At 35.3% G+C, this 8,500-nt stretch overlaps 1 pseudogene; it reads left to right on the top strand.

Annotated features, from left to right (window-relative positions):
* Nucleotides 1-426: 426 nt before the first annotated feature.
* LOC103110592 (fatty acid-binding protein 5-like) lies at nt 427-1,082 on the top strand (annotated as a pseudogene).
* Nucleotides 1,083-8,500: the final 7,418 nt, after the last annotated feature.

Below are 8,500 nucleotides of genomic sequence, written 5' to 3' on the forward strand. Positions count from 1 at the left end.
AAATATAAGAAAACAAATGTAGTTATTTTCTTGCACAAAGCATGCTAAATGGTGTGCTTTTTAAAGAGGGAGAGCATCTGACAGGTCATCAATTCATGAAAATTTAAAAATAGTAATAGTTGTCCACTTCATGTTATTAAAATTGCATCTCATAATTCTAATTAAATGTGAATAATTTAATATGAAATGCTCTTCCATTAATAAGTTATATAATTGCCATATTGCAATACTGTAATTTGTAGGAATTACGTATTTGATTACTCAGTTACTTGGATAACCAAATATATGTAAATTATATGTATATTAAAATGTAAAATATTAATTCATGATTTCTCATTTTTTTAGGTACCCCAAACTTCCTTAAATTTTCTGAGTGTGAAATGCAGTGACACAACCTTTATTAACACATTTGGTTGTTGCTAAGCTCCGGCCACCTCATTCAGCTCTGCTTGTTCCAGATGCCTCTTGCGTCCACCATGTCTGCCATTGACCCTTTCGTAGGAAGATGGCGCTTGTCGGAGAGCAAAGGCTTTGATGAATACATGAACTAGGAGTGGCAATGGCTAAGAGAAAATTATGGGTTCAGATTGTATCATCTCTTCTGATGGCAAAAACCTCACCATCAAAATTGAGAGCACTTTGAAAACAACTCAGCTTTTATGTAACCTGGGGGAGAAGTTTGAAGAAACTACAGCTGATGGCAGAAAAACTGAAGACTGTATGTAACTTGACAAATGGTGAATTGACTCAACATCAGGAATGGGACAGGAAAGAAAGCACTATCACAAGAAAAATTGAAAATGGGAAATTAGTGGTGAAATGCGTCATGAATAATGTCACCTGTACTTGCGTCTATGAAAAAGTAGAATAAAGGATTCCATCATAAATTTGGACAGAAATTAGCTGCAAAGATGAACATGCTCAGTTCAATGAGCAAATCTTCATGTTTTTTTTTTATTTATTATTGTATTAGCTGATCTTTATCACAACTATTTTGCATTCAACTATTTCAAAGTATTTTAACCAGCATCATCCTTTTGGTTAGTGAATAAATGTGTTTGTGCTAAAAAAAAAAAAAAAAAGTTGGTTTCTTGTCCTCAGTCCCTGAAATGACTTAGAGTCACAAAGTGAAGTGGATGCTTTGTTATTCATATTATAAATTTCCACTGCTACAGAGTTGATGGTAATGAGGTGACTTTAGAAATTGCAGGTGGTGACCAGAGGAACCAAAATATATATGAGATTGGCATTTTCATTCTCAGGCCCCATATCGCACTACACTGATATCCTAAAAGGGGAGATTGGAAATAGGATCAATTACCAAAGGGCAAATCTTTGTTTAAAAACAAAAACAGAAAAAGATTTCAGAGAATCTTTAAGCTGAGCAACCAGATTGCTTCCGCAGGTTACCTTGAAGAACTCTAAACTGCAGAACAGAAGCTCTTTTAGTCAGAGAACCTTGCCCTAAGGTTTAGGACATGTTTATAGCTATGCAAAAGACTTTCATGCTTTAGGCTTTAAAGTCATAAATTCAGTCCCTAGCACTGCCATAAACCACAGCTGAGTAGTGTTCTAGTTTAAAAAAAAACAAAAACAACCTTCAGAACCCTGCCCTATCTTGATGTAACTATTGATTTGTACCCTTTGTAATAACATAGTAATTTAGTGAGCAAACTATTTTCCTAAATTCTGTGAATGGCTAGAACTATAGGGAATTAAGCAACTACCACCTCCTTCTCTTTAGAAGTTGCTCTGCCTAAAAGCAGAATGGAGCTAGTTGCTGAAAGAGATATTTACATCTGAATACCCCTGTTAAGAGAATTTCCTGGAGGAAGATCTAAATAATAGTGAGAGCAGAATTTATTCCTGATTGCTTGAGGTCTGCTTTACTTTTTTTTTTTTTAGGTACTGAACTTTCTTACCCTCCTCCCATAGTCTTCTACACTAGTTAAGCTATTTTAAAAATGGGAGTCTGAGACCAGATGGCTAGTTACTCTGCATTCTTTGATCTCTCCCGTATGAATAGGCCACATCATGTTATTTAAATATATATATATATATATATATATATATATATATATATATATATATATATATATGGGCAGGGAAGGCAGCATAATGTAAAATATTTTAATGCCTGAGGATGTGAGGTTCCAGGTTCAATCCCCAACACCATTACAAGTGAGAGGAAAATAGTGAAAATGAAAATAGTGCTCTGTTCTCTCTGGTTAAAAAATAAACTAACAAATACATTTCTTGTTACTCTTTCTCTTATCAATTTGTCTAATGCATACTTGATTTTTGTTCAGTCTCTGAAGAACCTACAGAGAAACAGTATGACTTTTTTTTTTTTTGCATCCTTGACAAAACAAATTAATTTAAACTAAGGAGTGGTTTCTGGGAACCACTGATTTATAACCAGTCAGTTAAGAGCACAGGAACTGGATTTGTGATTGGTATGTAAAAGAACACTCCTATGGAACTGAATCCTTAATCTATTGAGTCTGAAGTCAGTTTTAGATAATGTCAGAATTAGACTGAACTATAATAGCCAAATAACAAAGGAAAAGTGGTATGGAAAACATCTGCCCACATATTCCTTCCTAAATATATTAGAATAGTACCAAACACCTTTAATTCTTCAAGACTTTAAACTCAATTTTTACCTGTATTAAAGTGTATTAAAAGGTACTATTTTCTATATGAATTATATGAATACAATAAACATTTATTGTTATGTATGATATTTAAGTCTTAGAGTCCAGCCTCTCTCCACCTCTATCCAATAAATTAAATGAATATTAAAAAAACAAGGAAAGCTTACATAAACCTAATGATTTCAAAGTTCTCTTAATTCTTAGGGTATAAATTTATTTATTTATTTTAAATTTCTTTATTGGGGGATGAAAGGTTTACAGTCAACAGTAAAATTCAATACTTTGTACATGCATAATAGCTCCACTTAACAATACAACCCCTGCTAGGTCCTCCTCTGCCATCATGTTTCAGGACCTGAACCCTCTCCCTCACCACAGAGTCTTTTATTTTGGTGCAATAGACTAGACCCAGTCCAAGTTCTGCTTTGTGTTTAATGTTCAACTTTTATTTATTTATTTTTTTTATAATTGAATTCATTTAATTGAAGATGCCTTTAAAATTTAGATGGTGTTAGCGAGCATAAATCAAACCACCATTCACTGAAAGGAAGCAAAGATGTTTATTGACGAATTGCAATCCGGGCCGAGATGGTGACTGCTGTTAGTCTACCAAGCTCGACCCCGAACAGGGCTCAAACCACACAATTTATAGGAATTCAGACTACACTCAGGGAGGGGGAACACATCACCTTATCAACCTACATCCAATAACAGGCTATAGCAAACACAAAATCCAATCATTTCAAACTTAGCAAAAGCATGATCCATTCAAAGCAAAGCGCGGGCTAGTTTCAAACATTGCAAGACCACACAGCCACTAAAATTCAACCAGGCAGGGTCACCACATCCTCCTGCCATCAGCTATGACCACCCATCTGGTAAACAGCATACCACAAACTCTGTGCAGAGGTCCTGATAAGGCTTGTCCCCATGCAGGGTCCTTCAAACAACTTACAAAACAATGGGTGGCCTTCACTGATTAGGTCCTGTTTATTCAAGGGGGAAAAGGCAAGGAATTTTCCATCTCACACTACAAGCAACTTATACTAAAAGGAGCTAAAAACTTCTATATAAAAAACTTCAAGGCCACTGCCTTTCACAGATGGAAGAGTTTTGTCAATATTTTCTTCCAAGTATTAGAAGTTTCTAATCTAAAATCCAAAGAGTGTTGAAATTCCCTACTATTACTGTGTTGCTGTTAATTTACTGCTGTAGCCCTTTTGTTGAGGGAGAAGTTACAGAAGTTACCCCTCAGAAATGGGAGTGGTTACAGGGGTGGCTGGAATGCTGAAGGAAGAAGAACAACTCAGAGATGGGAATGGGTACAGGCTTAGAAGGTATAGGCAGAATTTTGAGTTTATAACCCAGAAATTGAGGGCATTCGTACTCTCTTTGGCCCAGACCACAACTTTGAAAATTTCTCTACCCCTCTTTCTCTTCCTCTCTTTCCCAAGACTAACGTAAGCAGTTTTCAGTCTTGCTTCTTTCTTTTTCTCTACCTCTCTTTCTTCCCCCCCCAAACATATTTTGTTTTTAATAAAGTTTAATTTACCTGAATAATCATGCTTTCCCATCAATTCTTTGTGGAGATTGGCAAGATGAACTTTGGGAATGGGGGGAAGCAAGCATAGGTCTTCCTGTCCCCTTGTGTTCCCCTATAGCACTTTCAGTAGATGTTTGATGTATTTAGATGAAAGTTATTTTAATTTTGAAAAGAACCCTAGATACTACAACCTCCTCTATCCTAATCTCAAGAGCAACATTTTCTGCTTTAGAAATTACTACTTATTGAGACGTGGTGAAGGAAAAAAAAGAATAAAACAACAACAACAAAAAAAAAACAGTAGTAGACCTTATTTCTGAATCAAATATATTTCTGTCACAATCAAAATAATAATTTTTCTCTCTACAGAGGACAAAAATCAGTTCAAATCTTACATGAACTAATGGATATGATTATGGTAGAAAAATGTAAAGTATTTTTCTGGATTATCTGAACTAAATTGTCAGTCAATTATATAATGTACATCGTTATTCAAGCTTTTGAAAAATCTCAGACAGAAAACTTGAAATGGGAACTCATTTTTTTAAATGCTAAACCTGAAGGCAAATAATGCACAACAATAACCTGACAATTACTGAAAAATTACCTATTTCAAAGAATCTAAGATTCAACACGGGTCTGGTTTGGTCTTAGAAAATATTTGTTTTTTTTTGTTTTTTAATGAGAGTTGCTATAGTTTCTTAATGATAATCCAGAGGGAGACTTAATGATTAAGCATGTTCATAATTCAGTAAATTCTTGTTGAATAAATAGTGCAATATACAAAGACTGATGGAAACTATGTGGGGGGAATTATATGTTGCAGCTAGGTTTTGTTGAGAAATTCACTGCATATAACATATTTTGACAGAATGTTTCCTACTTCAATGACTTCTAAACCATCCTGAGAAAAAGAAGTCAAGGAGAGTTCCAGGGATTTTTAACTGTTTGATGAGAACTTCCTCACCTTTCTTTTGATGTGTAACTTTCTCTGGAGAGGGTGAGGGCAGCTCTGATGGAGACTGGCAGCTGAAGGATCTGAGTGTTGTAACTCTGTGATCCCTTCCTTGTATTTACTTGTGGGTAAATATTTCATAAAAGCCTTCAAAAATGAAACTTCAATCCCTTAGTTTAATCAGGTATTTTTCTTCTTCTTCTTCTTTTATTTTTTTTTCTTAATAAGGAATTTGAAGTAAGCACTTTTTAAATTTCAAAATCAATAAGCTCCCAGAAAAAATCTATTTTATAGTATAGGAGGGTTTAAGTACAAAGTTAAATAAAGTTAATCCTACATCATTTTAAATGAAGCTCTCGGTTATGTGTGATTAAATTTTACTGCAAATTGTATTAGTATTTTATGAAAGTTATTAAAAATAACAGACTTGATTGTGTCTGATTAGTTTCAAGTTTTTAATAGAGATCTGTGAGTTCTTTATGAGTTAAGATGACATATCTGAAAGGGCATATATCTTCATATTAAAACATCTTATATATTTCAAATTTCAATTGTTATAAACTATTATATCTTTTATTAGAAAGCTCTACAAGTCAAATCAAAAAGTTTTCAGTACATCATTGTACCTAATTTATTTTTACTTGTTCTGTTTTAACTTCTAAGGTAACAAAATAAGGGCCTGTTTACACTTGGGGCTACTTGACAGTGGTTTGATCCCAGGTTTCAGCACACAAAAAAAGGGTGGAAGAATACATTACAGTAAAGAAAAAAAACACAAGGAATTATATCTAAACATGAATGTCCTGAATGTCCTGTGTGGCACTGGTAAATCCAACTGTTTGGGAAAAAAAATCACATAGATTCTGCCGCGGACCACCACAGTGGATGAACAGCAGGAGGGTCAGGGGTCTTGAAGGCAACCTCCCAGGTGGGTCAGGAGTCAGCGAGAGGGAGAAGAGATAGACACCACACTCTATTGGAGGGTGAATCTGGACTCATTTTAATAGTGAAACTGCTTTAGCTTTTATACTTTTTTCAGGTTACATTCAGGTTGCCTAAGCAACCAGCTTAGTCTTGTGCCTTTGGCAAGCTATATGTTACTCCCCAATTTCTGTAAAGAATGGTACAATGCTTAGTATCATCCTGTTCTCAAGGGAGGTCATACCCAGAATTGTTTTAGACTTTTGCTGAGGGCTATCTCTACCATTAATCTTCTATGGGGGGCATACAGATCTTTGCCTAGTCGTGGACCACTGCTCATCTAGGTCTGGTACAGTTTAACTATTAATCTTTCTTTGTTTCAATACGTCAACTTGTACCCAGGAGGCCTCAATCTCTGTATTCTTTCTTTGAGGGGCAAGTCATAACATGACTTCTTTTGTCCGTCTATGCTGACCCACTTTCCCCACTTTCATAATGTAACTTTCAAATATGCCCCTGTGTAAGGGAGAGGGGTGCTTCTGACTCTCCATTTCCACCAGGCACTGCCAAAGCATTATTAATCAATTGTGACAGTATAATTATTTGTAACAATAATGGGGGGAAAATGCGTCGTCCCACTCTCATCCTTTCTGTCCAGCTTCCTTGAAGTCTGAATGCAGGTCCAGAGGAGATGACCCTGTCAGGCTCCCTGGAGTTCATGATGGGAGGATGCCACAAGAGTCATTTATAATAATATACCATAATTATGCAAAGAAAAGGTAAAGATGATGAAATTAGATGAATTAATGCAAAATGGGGGCTACCCAGAACTTGTTTAAAGGAACTCCTCAATATTGTAACTGCCAGAGATTAAAATATATATATTGTTTTTGAGTAACAGAGAAAAGAGACCAGAGTGCTACTCATCTTTGGCATATGAGATGCCAGGGATGGGATCTGTGTCCTCAGGTATAAGACCTGTGCTCTATCATTGAACCATCTGTGCCTTGAAGAATTCTTTTAATGTATGTATGATTTTAAAATGAAACCTCTGAGTTTGATGGACTTTTAAAAGATTTTTTAATTTATTAATAAAATAGATTAGAGAGAGAGAGAGAAAACCAGAGTGTCATTATAGTACATGTGCTGCTAGGGATTGAACTCAGGACTTCATATGGAGACCCCAATACTTGATTTATTATGCCACTTTCTGGACCACTATTTGATAGATTTTTTTCTAATTCTTCTTTTTTTAAATTTTTAATATTTATTGCCCTTGTTGTTTTTTATTGTTGTTGTAGTTATTATTGTTGTTATTTTTGTCGTTGTTAGGACAGAGAGAAGTGGAGAGAGGAGGGGAAGACAGAGAGGGGGAGAGAAAGATAGACACCTGCAGACCTGCTTCACTGCCTGTGAAGCAACTCCCCTGCAGGTGGAAGCCAGGGGCTCCAACCAGGATCCTTGAGCTGTTCCTTGTGCTTTGAGCCTCATGTGCTTAACCTGCTGCGCTACTGCCTGACTCCCTGTGATAGGTTTTTTTATGGCATATATTTTATTGTTTAATTTCTTGTTGGAAAACTCAGTTATTAGACCATAAAAACTAGACCATTTTAATCTAGTGAAAGCCAAAGTTCCATTTGTCACTTTCATTGAAATTGTTAAATAGTACTGCTCACTACCCCTACCTCTGCTTCTCAGTGCATATTTAATCTTTTTCCATTAATATCATCTAGTTTACAATGCTATGGGCCTTGGGAAGACGACAGCCTCCCTGAAACATGTTTTTGTTTGTAGTTGATACATTTTAGCATTCACTACGGCAAACTCTAGAAGAAGAAGAAGCATTCACTACCTGAAGTAAACATAGCTGGTATTATTGTAGATTTAATGCATATTTTTTAAAAAATAGAGTACATAAATAATATGGATTTCTGCATGGAACTTTGTGACTAGGAACAAATTAATCTATTTGTCCTTATTTATGCTTTTTAGAAATTGATCATACTGATAATGTTGAAATCCTTAAAAATTTATGACAATGTGCTTAAGTAGAATGTGCTGCAAAGCTGCTGAGTCAACAATTACTGGGAAGAAATTTTGTCTTGCAGTGCTAAGTTTAATTTTACATATTTTGCCACTTCAGAAGTGCAATGCCAGTTCAACGTGCCTGGATATATGTCATCGGAAGTGTCATGGCATGAATAATGACAGAAATGGCACAATGAGCACATCTATGAAAACTATATAATGGGAGGAAATAACCTAATACTTAAAAATATGAAAGAACTATATGGATAGTAATCTTGGATGACAGACTCTAGATAGAAAAGAGTAGTTTTTATTTCATTCTCTTTAGATGAAGGTCAAGAAGAGACAGTTCCAATAAAAAGCTAAGAGAAATGGCATCTAGAGACAACTCACCTA

The sequence above is a fragment of the Erinaceus europaeus genome, chromosome 5 (genome assembly GCF_950295315.1).
Source record: "Erinaceus europaeus chromosome 5, mEriEur2.1, whole genome shotgun sequence".
NCBI classification, from domain to species: domain Eukaryota; kingdom Metazoa; phylum Chordata; class Mammalia; order Eulipotyphla; family Erinaceidae; genus Erinaceus; species Erinaceus europaeus.